This window comes from Cynocephalus volans, chromosome 7 (assembly GCF_027409185.1).
Source record: "Cynocephalus volans isolate mCynVol1 chromosome 7, mCynVol1.pri, whole genome shotgun sequence".
In the NCBI taxonomy this organism is placed as follows: domain Eukaryota; kingdom Metazoa; phylum Chordata; class Mammalia; order Dermoptera; family Cynocephalidae; genus Cynocephalus; species Cynocephalus volans.
The window spans coordinates 67,143,023-67,170,980 of NC_084466.1; the positions used below are offsets into that span (position 1 = coordinate 67,143,023).

The window sequence follows — 27,958 nt, forward strand, 5'->3', positions numbered from 1 at the left end:
AGCACTTGCATGTACACTGAAGATTCCTAATAGAAGTTTCTCTATTTTCATCAACTGGATGGGTTGATGATATTAGTTATCAGTTTAAGTTGCTAAGCCACCTTACAAAAGGAATTTATTTATAGTTAATGAGCTATTGATAAAGTCTAAGATGCCTCACAAAAAAAGCATTACTGTATAATAATGTGAACAAAATAATAGCATATATTAATTCTTCTTCTGCAATGACCCCAGATACCAAGAATATTGGGGACATCATAAAGAACAATACAACTATGGTCCCTGCCTCTGAGGAGCTGAAGGTCTAACAGAAAGTCAGATCCTGAGTAACCTAGAATACAAATATGACTGCAATAGTTAAGCAAACCACAGGACACAACATATAAGTATATAGTCCACGTGATACATGTTAATGTGTTAAATGGAGAAAAAATAATATGCAAAACAGTGACAACTATATAAACATTATATATCCCAGAAAACTGTTATATGAAATCCAGGAAACCAAATTTTCAATACTCTAGCAGATGACAAAATGTAAGCATTTCCTTCGCGAAAATCATCCAGTTTCCTGCAAGAATAGCTTTTCTTCATAATTTCCTTTTTCACCAAAGGAAGTTCCATTTGGACATGAAAGATTTAATGGTGTGGCTGTCTTTTCTCTTTTTTTGAGTACATTATATTTCAATTCTAAGAAGACTTTCAAACAAGAGTTCAAGGGTTTGGGGTAAACTTTTTAGTGTACAACATTACAGTTTATGTCATCCATCTATGCCACAGCCAAAGTGATTCAAAAAACCTCTCAAGTTACAGAAGAGCCAAATGTTACTCTTACCAATTTCTTCCATACTCATTCTAATGGGCTTTTTGAGGCTGAGCAGATGCTATACCTCTGCTGTAGACAACAAATGCATTTCCCAGGTCCAGATAAGCTTTTAAGATAGAATCAGCCTCAAACATTTTCATTTTTATTTTTCAATTATGTATTTTTATTGAATCATAATTGATTATACATATTTTGGGGGTTCAATGTTGACATATGTTGATCAAATCAAGATTACTAGTGTGTATATTGTTACAAATTGTACTTATTCTTTATGTCCCTTGTCCAATCTCTCCATATCCACCTCTCCCCCTCCCTCCTCCCACCACTGATAACCCTAAATTTCTTCTCTCCCTCTGAAAGAGTAATGGTTACTCTGTTGATTTGCTGCCTAGATGATCTGTCCAATGCTGAGAGGTATGTTCAGGTCCCCCAAGATTATCATAGAGCAGCTGCTTCTTCTGTCACTCTTGAATAGGCTTTGTGGAGAGAGAGAGACTCTTCTTTTTTTTGGTCTCTGCTGGTCACTCTCCTTGTGTCAATGCACTCCAGTGGCTGGTGGACCATCTGCATGGTGGTTGTGATGTCTAGCCACTTTCATAGCAGCTGTGGTGATGGTGGTGGCTGTGGTGGGCCACCCACATGGAGGTGATGTTTTTGGCATGCTCCTTGGCGCTGGAGGAGTGTGTGGGGGGTTCTGGTCCCTGGCTCTATGCCTCAGGACCCCGGGCAGCCCAAGGCACTGGCGATGTGCCTGGTTGTGGGAAGGGTGGGTGGGGGGGGTCTGGTCCCTGGCCCCATACCTCAGGTCCCCTGGCAGGCCCTGAGGCGCCGGTGGTGTGCCTGGGCCAGAACTAATTTTTTGTCCTTTGCTTACTTCTAAAATGCGTGAACTTCCTGTAGGAGCCAGTACTTGAGCTGTGTGGTTGAGTTAAATCGCTGCTTTGCTGCTGTTTCCCTAGGGAAGGCTTTTTGTGCAGCTCAGGGTTTAACAGTTGACCTTATAGGTACTTCCAGCTCTCCAGAGACCTGGTGCACCTGGGTTGTGTAGAAACTCTGATCTGGGCCTGAGTTTTTTCATCAAACTGCACCCCATGCAATTCTGCATTCCCAACCAGTCTCCTCTGAGTGATCCTGCGCTGACTGGGGGGCAGATCAGCTGTCCTTACTGTGTCCCAGCGTTCTCCTGGTGGGCCCATCTCCCCCACCACCTGTGCTCCAAACACTTCCCATGGGACAGGCTCTGCACCGGTCCCTTGCAATGACTCACCAGCTTCTGAGTGGCTCCCCTTTTAAAGCTGTTCTGGCTCCTCGCTCCTGCATGGGTCTACAGGAACCCTATTAGTGGTCTCGCTGTCCTGGGAGCCATCAAGGTCTTCTCCCTTGCTGCCTCCAAGTATACTCCATCTGAAGGGTACAGCTGCGGCTTCTGCTGGCTCCTGCTCCATGTGCTCAGCAGTTCCAGCCTTAAAGCAGCTGCAGCATGAAACACTCTGAGCATTTTTTCTTTCTCTCATCGTGGCTTCTCCCACTTCATGAACTCCATAGGTCTCTCCTCCTCCTCCTCCTCCTCCCCTGAGCTCCAGTGGCCCCAGCTTGGCTGTTGTTACATTTTTATAGTTGTAAATTGGTTGATTTGCGGGAGAGAGTGACACTGGGGACCGTCTATTCCATTATCTTGACTGGAACTCTAGCCTCAAACATTTTTATATAAAGATACATCTTAAAACTATTTCACCCATTCTACAGTTTAAGGGCTGCAAATAAGAAGCAAAGTTTCAGAGATTTGCTGAGACACTAATGCTGTTACTGTCCCAGCTGCTAGAACAGTTGTCATCCACTTTTCTCTTCTGCAAGCTCACAGCACTACAAGAATACAAGTGAAAGAAAGAGTGTCCTGAATCTTTGACACATTCCACAAGACTAAGGAGTATGAGAACGAAGCATTCTCCAAAACAGTTTGTCATTCTTCATAAAGATGCAGAAGAATCCACCTGTACAGGTGAGTGAAGGTAATGTTCCCACCTTCATTTAAAGAGCAGCATGACTGTTGTTTTAGAATTTCCTAACACTGATTGTGACTTCCCTTTGCTCAAATTCATCACTCATTTAAGAGGAAAAAAAAGTCCTACAACTGTCACTTCCCAACTGACAGTAAGTTATTTGACTTCAAGCACAACTTGTAATAATGGCCTCTGGAAGCATTTCTTTAGCCTCATCATCCAAGGGGCTGCTTTCATGTCACTGCACAGAAGCTTCAGGCAATTATAGGACATAGGGAATCTGACAGCTTGTTCTAAGTGAAGAAATATTCTACTGAAGCCATGTTCTCAAGTTAGAAAAGCAAACAACCCAAGTGGCAAGAGTCAGCAGCAAAAAGGTAACCTCCCAGGGTAGTGAGTTGACTGTGGCCTTATAAAAGTATTGCTTTTACAGGATACTTTTATTTTCAAAAGGAAACAAGAAAAGAAATCTAAATGATTAGAAATAATGTCCTTCTATGGTTTTGTTCTTTGTTGCACCAAACATATAGGCGTTGCAAAATAGACCAAATAAAAATAGATGGGTCAAAACGTTAAAGAACACAAAACGAACAGAACACAATAAAACCTCATTTTAATTTTCTAATGAGTTCAAGGCTGTGATGAAGGAGTTGAGTTCCAATCTATTATGGTTTTGTGAACCTGTTATATGTGGGGTCCCAAAAGTGATTTCAACTACTGGTCTCTGGCTATATGAAAAGTATAAGATCTACCCTGTAATGACCTAAAGCCAAACTAAAATTCCAGCAATGGAAAGGCAGAGCCATACTCTATTCACTCAATAAATGTTTCCTGAATGTCCTCAGGTAAACAGGACACAGAGCCAACACCACAACCTCCCACAGCCAGCAGAACTTAGACAAGGAGGTGAGGAGGGTATCTAGACACATAAGAACATGCTCACAACAGTGTGGCCAGTGCTCTGATGGAGAAGTTCAGATGCTGTGGAAGCACCAGAACTGGGGAGCGTGCCTCAACTACCTGGGCAGAAGGAGGCACCAGCAACAGTGAGCACATATGCCAGGCACAGGTCTGGTGGAGGAAATGAAAGAAAGTTAGCATGGCTATAGCCAAACAGCTCAGACTTTATCCTAAAGCAACATGTAACTCCTGAAGGGTCTTAAGGAGGGACATAGTGTGATCAGATGTAGGCCTGTGAAAGATTACTTTGGCTGGACATAGAGACTATTTGGGAGTGAGGAAGGAAGGCTTAGAAGGAATGAATCTAAGGCTCGCTACAGTAAGCCAGGAAAGAAAAGACAGAAGCCTCTGCTAGGGAAATGGAGAAAACTGGACAAGACGGAAACTCAAAAGGATTCTGTAACTGACCAAACAGGAGGGCAGGGAGCTGGATAAGGGGAAGGCAGAGCCAAGGATCATACCCAGATGCTCAGCTTGAGTGAGTGAGCAAGCTGTATGCCACTGGCTACAATAGAGAACACACCAGGCTTCAGGGGAGATGAGCAGTTCTACTCTGGACACTTTTTAAGTTTTAGGTACCTATGGGATATGAAAGCAGATAGGCCCAACAAACAGATTTATAAATATGAAGCTCAAGAAAGATACCTGGATTAGAGATTTGGAAACTTGGTATGAGATCACTCAGGAAGAAGTGTGTTGAGTAACAAAAGCAGATCTTGGGCAGAAATCTAAGAAACTCCAACAGTAAAGGGACAAGGAGTCCCCCCATAGAAAAGACTGTGAAGGGACAGGCAGAGCAGGAGGAAAACCAGGAGAGCACAGTCTCACGGAAGCCTAGGAACGTGAGCATCTCAAGCAGGAGGTGCGTCAGTGTCGAATGCTGCTGAGAGACCAAAGTCAGGGCTGAAAAATGACCATTGGATTTAATTACTAGTAACCTTAACAAGAAGACTCTCAGTGAGCCTGTGGGCGGAAGCAGCCAGATTGCAGCAGATTGAAGAGTGAGTGAAAGGTGAAGAAAAGGAAGCAATAAGTATAAACAACTTGCTCAAAAAATGTGTGATGGAAAAAAGAAAAAAGGAAGTAATCGTAGAATGAGATGGAGTTGAGGGACATTTTTGGTTAACCTTTTTAGACATGTTAGAGACTTGAATATAGTTAAATGCTAATGAGAAGGAGCCAGCAAAGAGAATGATCAGATAAAGAAGAGGATATAACAACTAAATGAGGTTCTTGAAGAAGTAGCAGGGAATGGGATCTGAAGCAGAGATGTAAGAGAAACTGTAAAAGGGTGTCTGCTATAATACAAGAGGAAAAGAAAAGGATGGATATGGATGAGAATGAGTTTAAAGGTTGAGGAGCTAGATGTTGGAGGCATATTTATCCATTCATTCTTTCTCCCCTGAGAGAGAAACATCACATCTGTCATCTTAATAATGGGTAATTCATTTAGAACACTTCAGATAATCATACCACAAAGTTTTTACTTAAAACTGATAATACCAGTTTAATAATAACCAATTACACAAAAGAAAATAATTTTTTAATTTAACCAGTTACCTTCTAGAGTATAAGATATAGCCACAGTCTTTGGTTTAACTAATTCAATAAGTACATTGTGATATGATATACAGTAAAGATTTAATTAATTTAGAGGTTTAACACTAAAGCATGCTACTGTATATGTTGACCACAATTTTGTGCTCAGGGTTCACATCTTCGGACTAACTTATATGTGACCCAGATTTATACCAAGAGTTTTATGCTTGAGAGGCTCTGTTGTGGTTTCAGTTATCTACTGCTGACTAACATACCATCCCAAAACTCAGCAGCTTAAAACAATAGCAATTTATTTTTTCTCTTGATTCTGTGATTTGAGTGCCCTCAGCTGGGGTTATTCATGAGGTTGCCGGCACTGGGAGCTTGACTAGGGATAACAGAAGCCTCACTCACATGTCTGGGACACTCCAAGTGGTCTTTCTCCACCTAGGCTAGCCCAAGCTTCTCTACATGCTGACTGGCTTCCGAGACAGTGAAAGCTAAAGCTGCCATGCGTCTTAAGGACCATGCCCAGAACCAGCATAGCATCACCTCTGTCACCTTCTATTGGCCAAAACAAGCCACAGGCCAGCCTAGATTTAAGAAGGAGCAGAAACAGACTCTCTCCTGATGGGAGGAGCTGGCAATCAAGTCCAGGGATGGGAAGAATTGCTGCAGTAATCTTTGGAAACAACCTACCACAGCTGTAAACAATACTAATGGCTGTTTCCACCATGCCACTTGAATTCAGGATTGTAGTACTTGAGAGGAGATAGACTTTGTCTATTTCCAAAACTAGAACTTTTTCTTAAGCATCAGAAAGAATATCCTGGCAAAGCCCTGACCCTGAGGGAAGGACAGGCACCATCCTTCAGGAACGGTCTGAGTGTAGTCTTCCCTGAATAAAATTCATCCCCTCCCGAAGTTATTACATGTCTTACAATTTGTTATTATATATGCACGAGTATGGTCTCATTTTTAAAAGTGTGTCTAATACTAAAAATATAGAGATATCCCTGGCTATCTGAACTCTTGCTATCCAAACTAAACTCAAGAATCAAATAGATTTGAATAAGTTCTTCATTATCAAAACTTCTGTTACTGGCTCTCCTAAACTCAGTAATAAACTAGATTTGGATTTCATAGTATCCCTTACAATCTGAATTCTCACTATCTTAGTTCAGGAATCCAGTAAATTTGTAGAGCAAAAAGTACTTACACCCCCAAATATTAACTGTTATCCTTAGATAGTGTTATTATAGATCATGTACATTCTCCTTTATATTCATCTGTATTTTCAAAATTTTTTTCCATTCTTTGCTTGTGAAATGTAAAAAAAAAAAAATAAGTTTATAATGTGGACTACATATATTTGGAAATTTTAAAAATTAAGTCCATATTGTAGGTCAAATACATAATTGATTTAGATAATTATTTGATTAATCGAACCCCTTTAGAAAGTCTATTCTGGTTAAACTCAGGCTCATCACACCTCTCTGGTGCATTCCTCAATGTATACACAATATGTAACTTTTTTTTTAAACTACAGAATATAAAAATGCCAAACCACACTGAGATATCACCTCATGCCAGCTAGGCTGGCTATTATCAAAAAGACTGAGAATAACAAATGCTGGTGAGGATGTGGAGAAAAGGGAACCCTCCTACACTGTTGGTGGGACTGTAAATTAGTACAGCCATTATGGAAAACAGTATGGAGGTTTCTCAACTACAGACAGAACTACCATACAGTCCAGCAATCCCACTTCCGGGTATATACCCAAAGGAATGGAAATCATCATGTTGAAGGGATACCTGCACAGGGCCTAGTTTCTTGTACTTTCAGGTTTAGTCTAACTTCTTAAAAGTCCATATAAAATGCTGACCTTGCAAAAAACAGAAAATTTTCCCCAGGCTACATAGTCTCTGTTGTAAGATAAAGAATTATAACACAGCAAGGCTGCTGGTTCAAAGACAGACAAGTTACTGATTGATATGTAAAGATACTGGGAAGCTGTGTAGGGAGAAGGAATGTTTGCTAAGATCAAGCTTTTGTTGGTGGATCACTTAAATTGCCTTATGCAATGTCATCTGGCTTGTTTTACTGAATGTTACCAGCCTATATTGTTAAACTATAATCCCACCTACGTTCTTTTCCTGTAACTTCCTGGTCTGGAGAATAAATGCGGGAAGAGAACCCCAATTAGGGGTTAATTTCCCAAATGGAAGGAATGCCTCTCTCTTGAGGGTTCCGGGAGATTAACCACTTCCCACTGCTCAGAAGAGATGGGCTTTGAGTAATCCTTTGCGGCTCCTTCACCCAGAGGAAAAGGAGTAACAAATCCGTGGGGGGCAAAGCAACACCGGAAAGCAGTTCAAAGGGGTGAAATTCACCCAGCGCTCACTTCAAATGGATACTCTCTAAAGTTTTAAGCACGCTATAAACGCCCGTCAGGGTTCAATCACTTTTCCATTCCCTCCGGCATTATGTACTCTGAGCTTTGATCTTACTACACAATACACAGCAGTTTCAGAAACTGGGTTTTTGCCCTCTAAGGGCTTTAATCCTCCCCCCTCCCCCCAAAAAAGAACAGAGCAAAGGCAAGTAAAACCACAAATTTGGTTTTTTAAAAGCACTATTATAAGATTGCTTTATAAAATAGTAATCTCCAGCTGCAAAGAGTTCTGCAGCAGATAGCTTTACAGTGTTTCACATGCAAATAAATACAAACAAAAAGCCATTTACGAGCAGAACAGAGAGTGCTTCGATGGTCACCTTAAACAAAACAGACCAAGTACTTGATCAGAGGCAGGACCAGGGAAATGTCATTCACTCAGTTCACCGCACTCCTGGGTAAAGGTCCCCACTAAGAGAATCCCCCCCTTTGCGGATTCCGTGCCGTGGGGGAAAGGGAAACAGGAATGCGGCTTGTGACACGGTACCCTCGGGAGGCGTAGGAGATGCTAAGATCTGGGGAAGGACCAAGTGAGGATGGGGAGAGTCGGAGGCGGGGTCTCTCAGCCAAAGGGCGCCCAGAGCGGACTTCAGCTGCGAGCAAACCCGAGTCCGTGCAGCTCCAAAGAGAGAAGGAGCAGGGAAAAGTCTCCCCCGCCTCTCCCCACCCTCCCGTCCTCCCCCTGGCAGGAGAACACGTTAGCTAGGGTGCTACCAGGCCGGCTCGGCCGCCCCATCGCCGCCCGGACGCAGCGCCCCGCAGCCCGGGCCGGGTGCCGGAGGGCGGGAGGCGGGGGGCGCCGGAGTAACGGGGCACGGCCGGCCCGGGCCGCGGGGAAGGGCAGCAGGGGAAGGGCAGGGGCGGAAGCGGCCTCCGCGAGCTCGACCCCGCACCCACCCGCTACCTGCGAAGCTGGCCGCTGCCGCCGGGAGCGCCGCGGGGATCTCAGAAGCGGGAGCGAGCGGCGGCTCGGACAGGAACGGGAGGCGCAGCGCGCGGGCGCCGGGCCCGCCGCGTCACGTGGCCCGGGCCGCCGCACGTGACCCCGCCCGCCCAGCCGGGACTTCTTTAGCAGCGGATTGGCCGTCCGAAGCCTGCTACGGGCTCCACGGAGAGCCCCGGCGGAGCGTGGTCGCTGCTGCTGGCACTCACGGCCTTTGGTCTCTCGGGGAACCCGGACGCGCGAGGGGCGGGCCCCGGCTTCGCTCCGCCCCACGGCTCGGCCGCGGGGAGGGCCGGCCTCGCGCCCCGGGGACCTAGGACCCGCGCCCCGCCCACTCTAGGACGCGTCAGGCCCTGAGGCACTTCCCAGGTGGTGCTGCCTGGGGCGAAGGGCTGCGGAGGACAGAGACTCGTTTGTTTTCCCCGGAGACGTGTCTCTCCTGCCACTCCCTCCCACCCACCCACCCCCCCACCCACCCCCACCCCCCACCCCCCGATTGAAAGCACCTAAGGAAGGTCAGGGGACGGGGGGAGGTGGCAATTGGACCGAGATGAGAAAGGAGAAGGTGAGGCACAGGGTCCGGAGAGTGGGAGGAAGACAGATACACCTCGGAAGCAGGCTGTGAAGTTTGAGGAACGCGAGCGGGCATCTGACCCACCCGTTTCTTATAAGTGAGTAAACTGAAGCTCGAAGAGCGGCCGCTTTGTGCTACTCCGGCCCATTACCTATAGAGACCACGGTCATCTTCGTAAAATACTGTACAGCTCTCTGAGAATCCCCAGTTGGCTCTACAGGAAAAAATCCAAACTTCTTGGCAGGGCATTCCAAGCAGTCTTGTTCAAATCTACCTTTCCCAGCAGAGCTGCCCTGAATAAACGGGAAAACATCTCGTTTTCTAAGTATCACCAAACAGCTCCGCTGAGTCACTAAAAGAAGCCTGCTTTTCCTCATCTGCTGCCACTTCTGCGGTACTACTCTAGGCTCTGGCGACAGAGAATTTGTCTTCCTTGAGTACTCAACTTTCTTTGGATTACTTACTTTTTCCCTTAGTTGCTTAACTCTCCTTTGGGTTTTCTCATTCTTTTGCCTCTACCTGAAATGTCCTGAAACACTATCTCCCTACCCCCCTTAAAGAAAACTAGAGCCAGACAGTAAAGTGGTAAAAATGTTTTATTCAGAAACTATTGCAATAGGAGAATTGAGCCCAGCTCTTGTGCCTATTCTGAGGTCTCTTCCCCCTATTGCAATAGTTGGTAAATAAAATCTGGTTTTGTCGCTTTACTGTCAGGCTCTGATTTTCTTTAACAACCTCCAAAGTACACATCAGTCCTACTCATCTTTCAAAATCCAGGTCAAATACCACCTACTCTTTTCTTCTTTCCCTGTATCCTTCTCCCTGAATCAACAGCTTCAGCAACTGAACTTCATTCAGACAGTGTCAGCTGCAACCTCTTCCTTGATTTCCAGAAACCTCTGTACATGCTCTGATACGTAAATCTCCCATTGCCTGAAAATGTACTGTAAATTTTCTTGAAGTGAATTCTCTATTGCCATCTTCTCCCCTAGATTATAAATTCTTTGAAACAGGGCTCTTTGAGCTTAGTATAGTGCCTGGTATGTGACAGACCCTCAATATCCACTGAATGAAGTGGGTTGCCAACTGTAGTAGCAGTTCAGTGAGTTTACTAAAAGGCCTATTGAGCTCAAAGAAACTGAAATCAGTTTCTTATGGCTACAAACTTGATCAAAAAACTTCTGTAAAACATGTTTGAGAAAAATGGGGGCTTGTGGTTTTAGTCAAATATCAAATATTTCCTGAGTGCTCACTGCTTATTATGTGTCAGATGTCATACTTGGAACATCTTGGAGGATAAAAAGTTCACTGAGACATGGTTGCTGACCTCAAGGAATGTGTAGTCTGATTCATTACTCCAGTATTGGGTGAAAAGTATCATGATTCAAGGTGCTAAGTGAACACAAATTAAGGACCACAAATTAGGGGTTCAGGAAAAAAACTTCCTGGGAAGGTGGATTTGAAGGACAAGCAGTAGATGAAGAAGGGAAGGAAAAACATTCCAGGAGAGAGCGATGTGTTCAAAGGCGGGGAGGCATGAAACCTTATTTGTTTAGGAAAAAGCAAGTAACCCTGTATTGGGGGCCTTGGTCACTTCATTTACCTCTGGGAAAAGGGAAACCGTATTAGGTTAATTTTGATGAGCTTGAAAGAATGACATTTATTCATATTAGCATTATTTATTGGATTGAATAACTTTCCATCAGATAGGTCATAGGCACTTCATCTAAAATTGGCCTGGAGTAGTGCTAGATGATTTTTTACCTGTCTTTTCCCAGCTCCAAAAGCTGTCTATGATTATTATCTAAAAATAGCAAAGTTACTTGTTCCAGAAATTATTTTAGAGCACTCTAAACTTTTTATACAAAGCAAAAGAACTCAATTTACAAGTAGTACTTTAAAGAAGAAACTGCGCTATACCTCTAGCAGGTGGAAGGGATGGAAGGACCCCTCCTCTTAATGCTAACAGATATGCTGGTAAAAAGTACCTGTCAAGAACGTGATAAACTAATGTAAGGTTTAAGATGGAGTAGAACATAGGAGAATGATTCTAATTACTCTTGGGGGCTTTAGAATCTCATTTCAAAAGTTAACCTCTCAATAAATAGAAAATTAGAACATTTTTTGTTTGCTATCTTTTTCTCCACTATGCTTCTCTTCTACAGGTGTCAATTTGGGCAGGTGTGGGTCAGCCAATTCGATCCCAGTTCCTTCAGCTGGACCATCTTTGCCAAGAAAAGTCTTCTGAAGGTCTTTTAGGAGGACACTTGTTTTTCATAGGCCACGGGAAAGTTCTTGATATTGGGCAAGCAAAATTAAAAAGGATTTAAGTTACTTCCTCAAAGACTTGAATACTGTTTCTTCTAAGAGAATGAAAATAGCTGTGAGCACCCAGATTATCTCCACCCTTTTTTTCCTCTGCCCCTTCTCTCCTCTTGGGGTTGGTCAAGATTGAGAGAGACAAGCCAGAGAACCATTACTCTTATAATGGCTAAATAGGGAAGGTTTAGGTCACCATATAGGATTGCTTACCTGTTTATGTAGTACACAGTCAGGAAATCTGTTCTGACAGTCTCAACAACAATATAATCAATTTTCAGAATTAAGGATAACCTAATTTAGGATTTTACACATGTAATAAAATACTGAGTGTATCTAGAAGGAGATTCCACCTTGATTTTCAATTAGCTTAACCAAACATGGTAAATATGATCAGTGTCACAATAAGTTTTACAACCTCAATCATCCATCAAACTACTTCCGCTTTTATAGTTGGGATAAATAAGCAATGCATAAAACAAGAGAAAAAAAGATTGAAAGAAGAGGTAATAGAGAACTGAAAAAAATTTTCCAATTCCTTTTTTCCCTCACCCCAAGAATCAGATGAATTCCCTTTGCTCACCATGCAAACATATTAAATAAACAAATAAGTGTCTTAGCCCTGGCTAAAGTAAACTACTCTGCTGACTCATATCTTCCACCTGTCCCAAGGCAGATCCTGTGCCGAACAGGTGGCTTAAAGACATAAACCTGCACCTCTCCCTAGACTAGGCATGAAACCCTTCCAAACACAGCATGTTATGTGACAGTCTATATCACTCCACATATGATCATCTTTATGCATAAAAAGGATTCAATACCCTCTGTCTAGAGTTGCTTACTTGTCCTTTGTGAGGTGGAAGAGCTTCTTTTTTTTTTTTTGTCATTTTCGTGACCGGCACTCAACCGGCACTGGCCATTCCCATATAGGATCCGAACCTGCGGCGGGAGCGTCACTGCGCTCCCAGTGCTGCACTCTCCCGAGTGCGCCACGGGCTCGGCCCGAAGAGCTTCTTAATTATGGAATTCCTGCACTGTCCATGTTAACTCACAGTGACATATTTCTTTTTTATTCATCAGCAGTGGTCCTTGTTCCTCCTGCATTTAGCTGTGGCAGCACAATAGCTCATTAGGAGGCCACCGGTTTCTGCTGGGAGATAGGAGGTCTCTAGTCTTCCAAGAAGTAGGAGTTCTGTAATTGACTATGAAGCAGGACTGGTGCTCTGGATGTTAATATGCATCTTGAAGACTTCTTGGAGTGAGCCGAGGTAGTGAAGGAGGTAGTAAAAATATTCTCAGATGGTGCTTGATTCATTGGTTTAGAATGGTAAAGAAGTTACCTTGGACAAATTAAATGACAGTATGAGAAAACAATCAGACAAATATGGAATGACAGATAAGAATCCTCCTAGCCTTGGTTTCTTCAAAAAGTTAAGTTTATAGGGGAAAAGGGGGCTGGGGACTGTTTTAGGTTAAAAGAGACTGAAGAAATATGATATTCAAATGTAATGCATGAAACTTGGATGGAATCCTAGTTCCAATTTTTTTTTTTTAAAAGCTGTACACTGTATTTTGTGGAGAATCATAGAAATTTAATATGGACTAGATATTAGATGATATTAGGGGATTACTATAATTTTTTTAGATGTGATAATAGTAATATTGAGACTGTCCTTATTTTTAGGAGATGCATGCCAGAATATTTAAGGATGGAGTGTAGTGAGGTCTGCAGATTGTTTGGCAAAAATAATAATAATATGCATGTCCTTATTCTTAAAGAGAGAGAGCAAATATGACTAGATGTTAACAATTGTTAAATCTAGGTGTTCTTTGTACTGTTCTTTAACCTTAAATTTTCTTAGTAAAATATTGAAAGGTGGCATGAGATGTGATCTTTATACTCCAAACTAAGAAAGCAAGACACTTCAGTAATTTATTTATTCAAAAAGACCTTGAATGCCTATTATGTGCTAGGAACCACATTAAGCACCGGGTACCACTGGTCAGTAAAATAGTAATGGTCTCTTTGGTGTGTGCTATGCTGCATTGTCCAGTCTCTCCTTTAAGACAGGGGTTTATTCCCCCAGCTTCTGGGAAGCTTGTAACATGCTGACATTCCTCTTCAGTGATAGTCTTGGCTAAAGAAAGCTGCCTTACGCAAGGTCATGCCACATTCTAGGGGCAGCCTACAACAAATGACTGATCAATGTGGGATTGTTAAGACCTGACTCCCTCATCTCAACAAGGGATAACTCTGAAATGTCATCACAGCTTCAGATATCCCCATGGGGTTGGCTGTGCCCTGGTTATGACTGTACTGCTGCCTACTTTCTCTTTCTGCCAACTCTTGCTTGCATCCCTTTGGTGGATTGAATTATGTTCCCCTAAAATTCCCTGAAGCTTGAATTTTGTCCCCCAAGTTTTATGTTTTAGAAAACTGGCCCTGACTGTAACTTCTGAGGGTGAAAAATCCTATTATGGTGATTGAAAGGTGGGGCCTTGAAGAGGTGATTAGATTGTAGGACTGTGCTATAGTGAATGGATTGAAAATGGTGGTCAGGGGCATGGTTCTGAGGACTTTAAAAACAGAATGAATAAGGTTAGTCTCTGTTCTCTCTGCTCTGCCATTTTGCAATGTGCTACCCTGCATCACTGTTGCCACCACCAAGACCCTCACCAGATGTGTTCCCTGGACTTTGGACTTCCTCGCCTCCAAAACTATAAGCAACAAATTTTGTTTTCTTTATAAATCACCCAGTTTAAGTATTTTGTTACAAGCAACAGAAACGAACTGATACAATCCTTTTCCTCCTCAGGTTGTGAACACATCTACCATTGACAAAGCCTTAAATAACCAAGTAGAATGACTTGGGACATCTTATCCATGACAGTCTCTCTAGTATAGATTGCAGTTTGCAGGAGAAGACAGCAAAGATGTAAAATAAATTTGTGATTTGTACTCTGAAGGAAATGAATAAGTTGCAGTGACAACAAATAACAGGGGAGGTGTACTTGGAGAAGAGGTGACATTTAAGCCAATAAGTATAGAATAGATAGAAGTCAGCCAAATGAAGAGCAGGAAGAAGAGTGTGTTCTAGAAAGAGAAACATCTTGAATAAAAGCTGTTGCCAAAAAGCGTAGTATATTTACATACACCCAGAGCTTTGTAGTCTTTTTAAAGGATTTTATTTCAAATGCAATGGGAAACATTTAAAGGACTTTGAAGAAAGAAGTGAAATGCTGTGATTTAAAAAGTTTTTTTAATTCTCTCTGGATACAGCATGGGGATCAGATTGGACAGAAGGAAACCGTTAAGGAGGTAACTGCAGTGTCAAGGAAAGATGCCCACCCAAAGCTTGCCCCTTCCCTCCAAACCATGTGCAGATGCTCAAGATCCTGGAACTCCCTGCCCAGATAGCTCCCACCCATTTCCAGGACCTGCGTGGGCCTCTTCCCTAGGTCCACTCCCACGAGGATGGACTGCACACCCCTAGAGCTATGAGATGGCCAGGGAGTTGGCTGTTTGTGGGGAATGTGGACAGAGCTTGGAAGTGGAATGTCCACAAGCACGTGTGAAGCCCCTTGCAGTGTGAGATGAAGCCAGGATTGGAAAGGAAAGGGGTGAGCTGAGGGGCAAGGGCCAGGGTGGTAATCACTCCTTACTCTCCCATGTTCCAATGTGGAACCCCAAGGATTCCAAGAATCCTAAATTCAAAGCTTGGCTATCAGGTCATTAAAAAGCTTTATACATCGAAATAAGAAGATAGAACATACTTTATTTATTAAGTTGTTAGCTTGATTTTTAACTTATGAGTTTTTAGACATATGGTATGTGGACCACCATTTGTAATTTTGCTGTGGGTCCTACATATGTCAGGAATGGGTCTGAAAGTCACATTGCCTACACAGAAACAATATGTAGACTGAAAGCTGGCTTATTGCAAACAGAAGAGGCCAGAGGATAATGGAATAATATCTTCAAAATGGTGGGGGGAAATATCTATTAATCTAGAGTTCTCTAACCAGTTAAACTGGTATTCAAAGTTTAGGATAAAATAGACATTTTCAAACCAAGACTAGAAGAATTTCCCACTCACAGATCCTTGCTGAAAGAAGTTCTGAAGGACATAGAAGAAAAATAAACACAGCAGGAAAGACTAGGAGGCAAGAGTCAATGATCAAAGAAATTGGCAGAGTTTGTAAATCCAAATAAACATTGGCCATTAAAAATGACTATTATTTAGAGGATAAGCACAGGGTGGAACTAGAATACTACGTAGCAATCAAATTGAAGATGAAAGGCAATATTCAGAGTTAAAACATTCTTAAGGTCCTTAAGATGTTGAAGTACGCATCAAAATTTTCAGCTATAACTTAATTTAAGGAAAACATCTTAGGCAATATACAAAGAGAAAAAAGTGAATAGGATGAAGAACCAAAAAAACTAAATAAATTTAATTAGTAGTACATATAATACAGTCCTTGTTTCAATATGGAAAAACAGGTACTAACTTATTCCTTGTAAAATTCCTCTAACCAAAACCACTGACTATAAAATACCACCTCTGCCGCTATTGTCCCTGACTATAAATTATGATTCATCTATGAAGGAAATTTTATGAGAGCTATTGCTCTTCATTCTTATAAAAGTTTATGAAAGATAGGTACCAAAATGTGAGGGAAAATCTCATATACTTGACTTTTAAATGAATGAGTTAATCATCAATAGCTATTTGCATAGAACTCTACTATTTTCTGTAATACAAAGTAAAAAAAAAAGCACAGTCCCTGCATCAGGGAGCTTATAATCTGATTAGGGAGAAACAAGCTATATAAACCAACCTGAAAATAAAACCTAGGATAGAAGAAGACAAATACAGCAAATACTAAGAGCCCGGGATAGGTATCAGCATTATGGTTCAGTGGAGGTAGGTCCCTTCCAACTAGGATGTCTTGGAAGGCTTTAACTGAATACATGAAATTTGATTTGAGTTTCAAGAGAGGTAGAATTTTATTAGAGTAAACTGGGCATGAGCAAAAGCACTAACACAGCAAAAGGTGTTGGAGCCAGGAAAGACCTTTTCAAGAAAGAAGGATAAACATTGTGTGAAATACTGAGAGAAACCATTGAAAGAATCATAACATGGACTGAGGTAATCAAAAGGAAAAATAAATTTAAATATTATTTTCAAGGTGACATCAACTCAAATTTTTTATTTGATTTCCTTTCTTTTATATTCCATTAAGTTTTTCAAAAATGTAGCAAATATAAACACAAGATACTGACTTCCTACAAATTATATATATGATTATTACTGCTTCCACACGCAACTTTATTTCCTAGACTTTCTCTAGCTTAAAAAAAAGAAAAGAAAAGGCTAGATCATGTATACTATAGACAGGATCACTGTTGTATTGCTTGAGTTTTGAGAATTTTAGGATTTTGGTTTGCAATATTAAGAGTAATGGTATTAATAGTGTTCCTAATAGGCATAAAGCATTCTTCCAAGCTGTGATTCAGGGACCAAGGTCCCTTTCATTTTGTGGTTCCACCAATAAGTGATTTGCAGTGTCTTTGCAGAAGGGGAAATAACAGGTAGATGACAAAGGGAGCATTCTGTGAGCTAAGCCTAGGAGTAGCATGCCTCCCTTCCTCTCACGTTCCATGGGCCAGAACTTAGTCACATGGCCACAAATAACTGCAAGTTTAAGGTGGACAATGTGGTTTAGCTGTTTGTCCAGGAAGAAAAGAAATGGTTTTGTGAACAGTTAGCCAGTCTCTGCCACACATACTTTTTTTTTTCCATTTAATCCTAACAACTCTGTAAGATATGTACTATAACTTATACCACTTTACAGACAAAGAAACTGAAGTTTTCATAGGCTGAATGCTGTACCTAATATTCACAGTTAATGGCAGAACTCAAACTCAAACCTAGGCAGTCTTATCCCAGAAACCATATTCCTTATAAAGCCAACTGCAATATGACTGACATTCCTTTTACTGAAGAATAGTTAGGCTTTTTTTAGTTGTAAGAGAGCTTTGACGATTTTAGAACTGTAAGTAATCCAAATCCATCAGTTTAGAGATGAAGAAATTGAGATCTAGAGGTAAAATGTCCTAGTGAAGGTCAAATAATTGCCCTCAAGTACCATACGATGTAAAGTAACATTTTTTAGAGAAAATATAATCCTGACAACCTAACAACTTATGTCATCCTTTCTAAAAGTTAATTTCCTAAACCATGTGGCTTAATGTAGTTAAATCCAAGCTTTAAGATTTGTTTTTTGATGAAGTTTGTTCTCCCCGTTTGGATTTTAGTTTGGGGACTGAAGAGGAAATTCTATACAGAGTAAGCCTGCCACCGTGTGGCGTGTGGCATGGCCTGGTGTGCTCGCAAACCTAGCATCTGTTACATGTTTCATTCCTACTTACTTTGTTGTTTCTAGTTTATTTACTAGCCAACCTGGATTTGATACTGCCTAGTAAGAAATTCATACTCAGCTGTGGCACTTTCTACAGGCTTAAATACTTTTTAATTCAAGATACATTTCTTCATCCAATTCTGGAATTATTGCAATATTCCCAAACCTGCTACAGGAGTGACAAGTGTTTAAAATGTGACCCAGGCACATTCATAAGAGGATTACTTCAGTGCTTCACAAACAAGGAAACAAACTTGGCAATTAGTAGGATATATCTCAGTTTACTGAAAAGTTAATTAACGAGCCAGATTAAAAGGCAAGATTCCTAGTCACTCAAATAGCTAGTATGAAGGACTGTTCAAAAATGGATGAAACACCCTCACTGGAGGAGAGCCAGAATTTACGACAGATACAGGTTCACTATTTCCTAGAGTTTTGACAGAATATAAGTTTAATATGTTCTAACATGCCAGGCAGACCTTTCCCAGCCCTCTCCCCACATTTAGCAAACATGAATGATGTTGAAAGTTGCTTAAAAGGCAATAGATCTAGCAGGTGGCTAAGGGGGCAATGGGGGCAGCAGTACTCATATCTGGATACAGCTCCTAAATGTCACTCCTTTCTTTTTCTACCACAGCCAATTCCGAAATACCCATTTTACATAAAATGTCTAATATAACTCACCTGATGTCACTGGGGAAAGCAATTAAAGGGCAAGAAATTTCTTAATGCTTGAGGGTGAAAAAAAAACAAAACACCATATCATCCTTTTCTTTTTTATATATTTTGAATGGAGGGTTCATGGGTTTAAGTCCACATGTTGGTATGTAAACTTTTTATTCCCACCTAATGATCTGATTGAGATGGGAACATCAATTTAATCGAGTGACTGATTAAATTTTTAAAAGGAAAAGGGGAAAAGGGTTTCCAATGGAAACCCAATTTTTTTTACACTCCTGCTTTTTCACCTCCTCCTCACCTCCCACCAACTAACACATCTTTTCCAAGCATGGGTATGTGCTAAGGTCAAGAACAGCTTGTGTTCCTAGGGGTCAAAGATATATGAATAAACTCACATTGTGTAAACATCCATTCTCCTGTGGGATGCTCTGCTTTCCCTCTAGAGCAATCATTTACCTCCCTTCTGATCACAACCTGTGCAACCAAGTAAGATGGGGCCAGGGACAGCTTTCTTGGAAAATATGTCACTTCGTGTTCTAGAAAGGTCTGCTGCAGATGGCCTAAATCAGTTCAGCTCTTGAGACTGGGGCAGATAATCTGGTTCTTGTCCATTTTTCCCTTTAACCTATATGCTCCAGATCAGTCTTTCTTTATTGAAGTGGTAAATGTGGGCTTAGGAGAGAGGCCACTTAGTTTTGCTTAAAGAGCTCACCATGTGGTCTAAACAAATCTAGCTTAGCAGGATTCTATGCTGGGATTTGAGGCTTTAGTGAAATTAATGTTATTTCACTGACCATTGTTTAGATTCCCTATTTAAGGGAAAAATGGCTCCTTTGCATAAAAACAGAAATGTATTATTTCTATAAGAAATTTTTGCAATATGTGTTATATATTGCTAAATATTGTTAGCCAGATTATAATTCATAAAGAATAACATCCCTCTTATGCTGTAAAATATTCTGAACAAAGATTTAAAATCCAAAGTTTAGAATTTAAATATTATTTGGTATTGTGTAGTAACCTTCATCTGTGTAGCCATGTTTCACAAGTTTGGCAATTTTCTCCCAACTATTCTCCATGAATTACATTAATTTGTCTATGAAAAAAACAACAACAACTGCTGCTTCTTTTTATTTGCCCATAATCTAATGTAAGGAGTTCTCAAACTTAAAAATAATATCTGTCAAAACTCTACAGAAAATGTTATACTTAATGGTAAGACATCAGAAGCCTTACCACTAAAGACAGCATAGATTTTTTAAAATATATATATATGGCCACAAATTGTTTGGCACTCCTCCCATTGAGAGGTAGAGTCTATGTACCCTCCCTTTGAACTTGAGTGGACATATAATTTGCTTGTGACAAGTAAAATGCAGCAGAAGTGGTACTGTGTGACTTCTCAGGCTGGATCAGAAAAGGTGATGCAGGTTCCCACTTGCTCTTGGAGCCCTGAGCTTCCATGCAGTAAGTCTCTCTACCTTGAGGCTGCCATGTTGTGAAGAGGCCATTTAATATGGAGAGACCACATGTAGGCACATCAGTTGATAGCCTTGGTGAGCTCCCAGCTGATAGCCAGCATCAGCCGTCAGCCATGTGAGTGAGCCATCGTGGACATCCAGCCTAGGTGAGCCTTCAGATGACTCCATCCCTAGCCGATATCTGACTGCAGCTGCCTGAGAGACCCCAAGTGAGAACTGCTTGATGAAGCCCTTCCTGAAATCCTGACCCTCAAAATCATGAGCAAAATAAAATTTTAAGCCACTAAGTTTTGGGTAATTTGTTTCATAGCAATTGTAACCAAAACAGACAAAAATTAGGAAAGTGTGCCCTCTGTCACTGCTATTATTTTGCCTTGGGCTGAATGTCCCCCCAAAACTTAATCCCCACTGTAACTGTTGTGGGTGGGAGGTCCTATTATATTAATTGAAAAGTGGGGCCTTGAAGAGGTGATTAGATTGTAGGTCCATGCCATGGTGAATGGATTAAAAATGGTGGTTGGGGCATGGTCCTGAGGGCTTTAAAAGGAGAGTGAATGAAGAGATTCCTCTCTGCTCTCTCTGTTACACCATTTTGCAATGTGATACCCTACATCACTGTCTCCATCATCAAGAACCTCATCAGATGTGTTCCCTGCACTATGCACTTCCAAGTCTCCAAAATGGTTAGCAATAAATTTTGTTTTCTTATAAATCACCTAGTTCTGTGTGTGTTGTTAAAAGCAACAGAAACGGACTAATACAGAAATTTGGTACCAGAGAAGTGGGATGTTGCTTATAACAAATACTTGAAAATGTGGAAGCAGCTTTGGAACTGGGTGTTAGGCAAAGTTTGGAGGAGTTTGGAGGAAGAAGAAGACAAGAAAACCAGTGAAAATTTGAAATGTTTTAGAGACTGGTTAAATGATGGTGACCAGAATGCTTATGGAAGCGTGGACGGTAAAGACCATTCTACAGAGGTCTCAGATAGAAATAAGAAGTTTATTAGAAACTGGGGCAAAGATCACCCTTGCTATTAACTGACAAGGAACTTGGCTACATTGTGTCCTTGCCCTAGGACTTTGTGAAAGTTGGAACTTAGGAGTTATGAACCAGAGCATTTGGTGGAAGAAATTTTTTTTTCTTTTAGATTTTTATTTATTTATTTGTTTTAACTTTCAATATACATTGTAGTTGATTTTCATGACCCTTTACCCATTCCTCGTCCCCCTCCCTCTCTCCCCTCCCCCCCCACATCAAAAAGTATGGAATAATTCATGAATTTGCATGTCATCCTTGCACAGGGGCCATGCTAATCTTCTCTGTATCATTCCAATTTTAGTATATGTGCTGCTGAAGTGAGCACAGAAGAAATTTCAAAGCAGCAAAGCATTAAGGCTACTTGTAACAACCTAAACTAAGTTATGGTGGCAATGGCATGACATAAAGCCAGAATTTAAAAGGAAAGCAGAGCATAAAGATTTGGAAAATTTGTAACCTGGTCATGTGGTAGAGAAGCAGACAGCATTTTTAGGAGAAAAATTCAGTGGTACTAAGAAGATTAGTACAAAAGAAAGGGATTATCAAGAGAAGGGGGAAAGGTTCCAGAAGGCATTTCAGAAAGCTATGGAGCAAATGCTTCTATTATAGGCCCAGAGGCCTAGGGAGACAGGATGGTCTTGGGGAATAGGCCTGAGGAACCTTCCAGGAGCTCACTGCCCAGGGTCACCTGGGGAAGCTGCTTGCAGCACCAGTACCCCAGGTGCTTTGGCTGCTCCAGCAATGGCTAAATTGGCCCCAAGTGTGGCTGGACACACAGCTCCAGAAAACACAAGCCAGAAGTCTTGGTGGTGTCCATGCGGTGCTAGCTCTGCAGGCTTGCAGAATGCCAGAGCTGTGGAAATTTGGGAGCCTCCACCTTGATTTCAGAGGATGTATGGAAAAGCCTGGGGGCCCCGGAAGAGATCTGTCATAGGGGCAAAGTCACCACATAGAGTCTTCACTAGAGCAATGCTGAGCTGAAATGTGGGGTCAAAGTTGCAGCAGAGAAACCCCAACAGTTCCATGGCTGGTGGAGCCATGGGAGCAGGACTGCCATGGAGACCCCAGACCTGTGGAGCTACCAGCATGCAATGCCTGCCTGGGAGAGCTGAAGTGTGGCCTGAGACCAGGAAAACCATAGAAGCAGAGCTGCCCTGAGGACTTGGGGACCCAACCCTTTATGCCTTCCTTTTGGCCTATTTCTCCCTTTTTGAATAAGAATATGTACCCTATGTTTGTCCCACCATTGTATCTTGGAAGTAGATAACTATTTTTGATTGCACAGATGGGACTTTGAACTCTGGACTTTTGAGTTGAAACAAGTTAAACTTTGGGGATGGAATGAATGTATTTGCATGTGAAAAGGACATGAGTTTTGGGGGTCAGGGGTGGAATGCTTTGGGTTGAATGTCCCCCCAAAACTTAATCTCCACTGTAACCACTGAAGGTGAGAAATCCTATTATGTTAATTGAAAGGTGGGACCTTGAAGAGGTGATTAGATTGTAGGACCATGCCATAGTGAATGGATTAAAAATGGTGGTCATGGACTTGGTTCTGAAAGCTTTTAAAAAGAGAGTGAATGAAGAGATTACTCTGTGCTCTCTCTGCTCTGCCACTTCACAATGTGATTACTCTCTCCACCACCAAGACCATCACCAGATGTGTTCCCTGAACTGTGGACATCCCAGTCTCCAAAACTGTAAACAATAAATTTTGTTTTCTTATAAATCACCCAGTCCCATGTATTTTGTTATAAGCAGCAGAAATGGACAAATACATATTTAATATCGAATTAGAAGTTATAGACAAAGCATCAAGTCAAGTAAATGAAATGAGTGGCCTTATGTTAGAAAGGATAAAACATGACTGTCATTTGCAGACCATATGATTGTCTTTATAAACCATTCAAGAGAATCAACTAAAAAAATTAGAAGAAGAAAGAGTTCAGTATGAGCATAATTTAAGTATAAAAGAGACATACAAAAATTAATAACTAATTAGAAAATGTATTTAGACAAAGATGCTATTACCAAAACAATAAAAACCTTAAAATAGTAAAAAGGTAAGAAGTATGCAAAGCATATATGGAGAAAATTGTTACAGTTCACTAAAGGCAGAACATACAGTTATAGTATCATGAAAGATGTTGGGCAATTTCTTCCATAGATATAAATTATAAAAACTGTACAAATTTATTTAAAACAACTATTTAATGTTTTTTGTTGTTGTTACTGTTTTGGAAAATGACTCTTGAGAAGAATTTACTCTTGAACTACTGCATCAGGTAAGAACCGACAGTTTTTGGCCCTTAAGCCAAAGGTACTTCCCAATACCCTCCAGTTCTGGTGGCAGAAAATCACAGCCTTACCAGCTCAAGGTGTCAGAAGAGTTTAGGACAGCAGAGCAGCTGGATATTTAAGGAGGAAACTCCATAAGTATAAGAGCCACAGAAAGACTGAGATCCAAAAGTTGAGTGTAAGCTCTACTCAAATTACTTCCTGACTGCTAAACTATTGAAACACACTAGAAACCCCAGGAAGCCCAATGAAAAAGCAGGCAGAGATTAGAGAGGAATCTGCCCTTGGAAGACATAACTGCTTCTCATGAGATTTGTGAGTTTGTTGCACTGTTGACTCAATGTGCACATAGCTCAGTTTTTGCAGAAAGCAAAAACCTTATTGGTGTGAAGTGTCATTGGGAAGAACATAGGGCTGGCAGAAATATTTAGGAAGAAACAAGGGGACTGTAGATCAGGTAAGCCTGAAAACGTGAGTATAAATTCTTCCCAAATCTGTAGGGAAAAACTACACTAGTTCAGGAGAGACTCCCAGGCACCAGGCTAAAAAAGAAGCAACTGGAACCTGAGAAAACTGCAGAACTATTCATCAATTTCTGTCAACTGCTGGGGAGACAGATTTTTCAGTTTAAATACAGGCAAGTTAACTGCCTTCTAGGACAAAAAGGCAACGACCCTCGTAAGAACAAAACAGAATCCAGAGTGGGAGAATGGCTAGGGTGGGACTTCTGATCAATATGGTGGAAGAGGTGGAACCCAGCATCACACTCTCCCACAATCAATCAATTTACAGCTGTTAAAAAGCAATGACAGACAAGCTGAGGCTGCTAAAGCTCAAGGGAAGAGGAAGAGAGACCTACAGAGTTCATGAAGGCAAGAGAAGCCACAATGAGAGAAAGAAAGAACCGCTCCAACCATTTTGAGCCCTGACCAGTTTAAGATGAAGTCCCCTTTGGATGAAGTTGCTTGGAGGCAGCAGGGGAGAAGAGAGCCGTGGTGGCCCCTAGGCCAGCAAGACCACTAACAGGCTTCCTGTGGACCCACACAGGAGCAAGGGGCCACAGACAACTGAAAAAATAAGCCACTCAGAGGCCAGTGAGTCATTGCATGGGTCCAGCACATGGCCAGCCCTATGAAAGTGTTTGAAGTTCTGGGGGTGGGGGAAACAGGCCCATCAGGGGAACATTTGATCCGCCCTCCAATCAGCACAGGAGCATTCAGTATAGACTGTTCAGGAGTATAGATCTGCAGGGGATGCAGTTTATTGAAAAGACTCGGGTCCAGATCAGAGTTTCCACACAACCCAGGTGTATCAGACCTCACAAGACCTGGAAGTGCTTACAAGGTCAACAATTAAACCCTGAGCTGCACAAAAAGTCTTGCCCAGGGAATCAGCAGCAAAGCAGCAATTTAGCTCAACCATAGGGCTTAGATACTGGTACCCAAAGGAAGTTGCTCCATTTTAGAAGTAACCAAAGGATAACAAATTAGTTCCAGTGCAGAGTTTAAGTGGTGGGAGTTGCTAATAATCCAGCACAACAGTGAAATAAAACACAAAACATCCACAGATCGGAGACAAAGTTCTGATATTAACCAGTAAAGGTCTAACACCACCAAAGAACACCTATAAAACATAGAAGGATCAGAACACCCCCTCTGGTTCCCAAGCCAGGGTTGTGGGAAGGCTGAGGGCCTCCGTCATGCCCCCGCTGACATCCACGTCCAGCCCAACCACAACTGAGCCACCACTGGAGGCCCCTGGGCTCCTCTGCCAGAATGAGGGGGATGCCATGGGCCTCGACCACACTGCCCCTCCAACCCTATCATCCTCCCTTTTCCCTTCTCCCCCTCCCCCATCTGCTCCACAACAACATCTTAGAATGTAAAATAATGATAATAGTAATAATTAATTTTTAAAAATCCAAAGTGGGTGTAACACATTGCTACAATGTCCAGTTTTAAACCAAAAATAACTAGACATGCAAAGAATCAGGGAAGTGAAAAAGAAGCACTCAGGAAAAAGAAAATCAGTAAATAGGAACTGAATTGGAGTGGGCCCAAATATTGGATTTAACAGACAAAGACTTCAAAGCAGCTATTATGAATATGTTCAAGAGTTAGTAAGGCATATGCTTTGTATTAGTCCATTTTCTATGACTTACAACAGAATACCTGAAACTGGATAACTTATAAAGAAATAAATTTATTTCTTACAGTTTGGGAGGCTGAGAAATCCAAGGTCAAGGCACTGCTGGTGAGGGCTTTCTTCCTGGTGGGGACTCTCCACAGAGTCCCGAGGTGGTGTGGAGTATCACATGAAGAATGGGTAAAAGCGCACTAGCGTGTGTCTCTCTCTCCTTATAAAGCCACCAGTCTCCTCCCATGATAACCTATTAACCCATGCATGTGTTAATCTATTCATGAGGGCAAGTCCTCATGGTCCAATCACCTCTTAAAGGCCCCACCTTTCAAATACCATATCATGTTTAAGGAACTTAATGAAAGTATGTTATTACTAAGTGAACAGGTAGGGAATCTCAAAAGAGAAATGAAAATAATAAAAAGAACCAAATAGAAATTCTACAGCTGAAAAGTACAATAGTTGAAAGTTCTGGGCTGACCGGTTAGCTCAATTGGTTAGAGCGCAGCCTTATTACACCAAGGTCATGGGTTTGGATCCCCATACCAGCCAACTGCCAAAAAAGAGTTCACTGAAGAATACAAAAATAAGAAAGGGCTGGCCCATTAGCTCAGTTGGTTAGAGTGTGATGCTGATAATACCAAGGTCGAGGGTTCCATCCCTGTACTGGCCAGCCACCAAAAATAATAATAATAACGATAATAATAAAAAAAGACCAACATAAATGCAGAGGCAACAAACATTTCTAAATGAGAAGTCTTGATTTTGTGATAATGTCAACTCTCCACAAATTAATCTATTAAAAGCCACCAAAATTAGAACTCCAACATCATTTTCCCACCAAACTGTTTAATGAAATTTGAAAACATGATCCTAACAGTCATATGAAAGAGAAACTACATAAGAATGGCTGCAAGACTTTGGTGGTAAAATTCAAAGGACAGGAAACTTTCCCTACCAAATTCAGTAACATTAAAGATATTCATTAAAGTAGTATGACATTGGTCAAGAAAAAATCTACAAATAGGATACTGGACTGGAATATAGAAATCAGAAATATCCAAACCCACACATACATATAAATATATGAATTTAGTATAAATCAGTAAACTGCTGATAAGGTGATATTTCAAGTTAGCCAGAAAAAAAAGATAGCTTATTTGATAAATAGTATTTATTCAATTTATCTAGGTTGTTTATTTTATTGGCATGATATTATTGTCCTTAATATCCTTATTACTCTCCAGATTTATTGAGGTAAAATTGGTATACAAAAAAACTGTACATGATTTATGTATACAATTTGATGAGTTTGGACATATGTGTACACTCATGTTACCATCACCATGATCTAGGTAATAAACATATCCATCACTCCATCACCTCCAAAAGTTTCTGTGTGCCACTTTGTTTTTTTTGTTTGTTTTGATTTGGTTTGTGGTAAGAATACTTCATTTGAGATCCCTCTTAAATGTTTAAGTACGCAATACCTTATTGTTAACTACAGGCACTATGTTGCACAGCAGATCTCTAGAACTTACTTATCTTATATAACTTTATACCATTGAACAACAACTTCCCATGTCCCCTTCATCCCATCCCCTAGTAACCATCATTCTGTTGTCTAGTTCTATATCTTTGACTATTTTAGATGCCTCATATAAGAGGAATTATGTAGTCCTGTGACTGACTTATTTCACTTAGCATAATGTCTTCCAAGTCCACCCATGTTGTTGCAAATGGTAGGATTTTCCTTCTTTTTTAAGGCTGAATAGTATTCCGTTATATTATTCATTATATTGAATAATGTTCCAAAGAAATGTGTATGCCACATTTTCTTTATCCATTCATCTGTCAATGGGTATTCGGGTTGATTATTGTTAATAATCCTGCAATGAACATGGGAGTGCAGATACCTCTTCATTATCATTATCCTGATTTCAATTCTTTTGGATGTATACCCAGAAGTGAGATTGCTGGTCATATGGTAGTTCTATTATTAATTTTTTAAAGAACCTCCATAATGTTTTCCTCAGCAGCTGCACCATTTTACATTCCAACCATCAGTGTACCAGGACTCCAATTCCTCCACAACCTCCTTAACACTTCCTCCTTATCAGTTTTTTAAATATTTGTAGAATTTATAGCAGTGTCCCTTTTTTTATTCTTCATGGTTTTGTTTTTCTCTTAGTTGGCCTTATCAGCAGTTTATTGATTTTAGTAATATTTTCAAGGAATCAATGTTTGACCGTTGATTTTTCTCAATTTTTTCTATTTT

The 27,958-nt window shown here is 41.1% G+C and overlaps 1 protein-coding gene and 1 non-coding gene across 5 annotated transcripts in view; both read right to left on the minus strand.

Annotated features, from left to right (window-relative positions):
* Nucleotides 1–8,789, minus strand: part of RCBTB1 (RCC1 and BTB domain containing protein 1) — a 71,391-nt gene extending 62,602 nt beyond the window's left edge. For all 4 annotated transcript variants that reach the window (XR_010024093.1, XM_063103515.1, XM_063103514.1 and 1 more), the window contains exon 1: nt 8,686–8,789. The gene's annotated coding sequence lies outside the window, so the exon portion shown is untranslated. The remainder of the gene's footprint in view (nt 1–8,685) is intronic.
* A 12,672-nt stretch (nt 8,790–21,461) lies between these two features.
* On the minus strand, nt 21,462–21,568 carry LOC134382912 (U6 spliceosomal RNA). Its single transcript, XR_010024155.1, has one exon. It is a non-coding gene; the product is annotated as a U6 spliceosomal RNA (small nuclear RNA).
* Nucleotides 21,569–27,958: the final 6,390 nt, after the last annotated feature.